Source organism: Eretmochelys imbricata, chromosome 6 (assembly GCF_965152235.1).
Source record: "Eretmochelys imbricata isolate rEreImb1 chromosome 6, rEreImb1.hap1, whole genome shotgun sequence".
Classification (NCBI taxonomy): Eukaryota; Metazoa; Chordata; order Testudines; family Cheloniidae; genus Eretmochelys; species Eretmochelys imbricata.
The window spans coordinates 5,214,390-5,215,790 of NC_135577.1; the positions used below are offsets into that span (position 1 = coordinate 5,214,390).

At 45.7% G+C, this 1,401-nt stretch overlaps 1 pseudogene; it reads left to right on the forward strand.

The window, feature by feature from the left end:
- The first annotated feature begins 250 nt into the window (after window positions 1–250).
- LOC144265979 (olfactory receptor 5W2-like) lies at window positions 251–1,014 on the forward strand (annotated as a pseudogene).
- The last annotated feature ends 387 nt before the right edge of the window (window positions 1,015–1,401 follow it).

A 1,401-nucleotide genomic window follows, 5' to 3' on the forward strand; every position in this document is an offset into this window, starting at 1 on the left:
TTTTCCGCACCATCCACCTGCCTACATCTCTGTAGCTGCCTGATCTCTTTTCGGAGGAGATGGAAGAAGGAAATCACTTGGAGGTGACTGAGTTCATTCTCTCAGGACTGACAGATCGTCCAGAGCTGCAGGTCCCCCTATTTGGGTTATTCCTACTGATTTATGGTATCACCCTGGTAGGGAATGGGGGGATGATCTTGTTAATCACTTGATTAACTTGAAGACTTGTTGATCCCCGACTCCCCACCCCATGTACTTTTTCCTCAGGAATTTGTCTTTCTGTGACCTCTGCTTTTCCTCGATAATTTCCCCTAAGATGCTGTGGAATTTCTTAGGTAAGAGGAAAAGCATTTATTGCACTGCCTGCGCTGTGCAAATGCATCTCTCTATCATTTTTGCAGATGTTGAGTGCCTCCTGCTGGCTGTGATGGCGTATGACCATTATGTGGCCATCTGTAACCCGCTGCCCTCTATGGTCACCATGTCCAGAAGCTTTGTAAACAGCTGGTGGCTGGGGTGTACGCTGTGGGGTTTGTGGATTCAATGATACACACACGTTTTTCATTTCGGCTGTCATTCTGCAGCTCCAAAACCATCAACCATTTCTTCTGTGACATCCTCTCACTGTTGGTGCTCTCCTGCTCTGACATCCGCATCAATGAGATTGTGTTGTTTGCTTTCACGAGCTGCATTACATTGAACAACTTTGTGACTGTCCTTGTCTCCTATGTCTATATCATCTCCACCATCCTGCAGATCCGCTCAGCTGAGGGCCGACGCAAAGCCTTCTCCACCTGCACTTTCCACTTAACCGCTGTGGTCCTGCTTTTTGGCACTCTCTTCTTCATGTATTTACGTCCTACATCCAGCTATTCCATGGAGACAGACAAAATGGTCTCCGTGTTTTACACGCTGGTAATCCCCATGTTGAACCCCCTCATCTACAGCCTGAGGAACACAGAGGTGAAAGATGCCCTGAGGAAAGAAATGAATAAACTGCTAACCAATTCTTGAATCTGTTTAACTCTGTACTGGTTTAGTTGTGGGGAGTGGAAACAGGTGAATTCAATTCCCAGCCCATTACAAAATAATTTTGCAGAGCCCGTGGGAGTATTGTTCGTTATTATATTGTTATTATTATTAATTTGTTTGCATTCCAACAAGGTTTGCAGCCCCCAGTGGACAAAACATGGGAAGCATCACAGGGCCAGAGAGAGAGAATGATTCTATTAGCTGGTGGCTAAGGGGACCACCTAGTGGGTGAGATGCTCAACTTCATCTTCCAATGGTTATTTAATTAATTACCCAAAGTAAAACTACTTTGAAAGGAGAGATTGAGAGCAACCCAGGCTGCCTACAGGGGCTGGGATGTTTTTTTGGAAATGCAGGAAACCCAAGTGC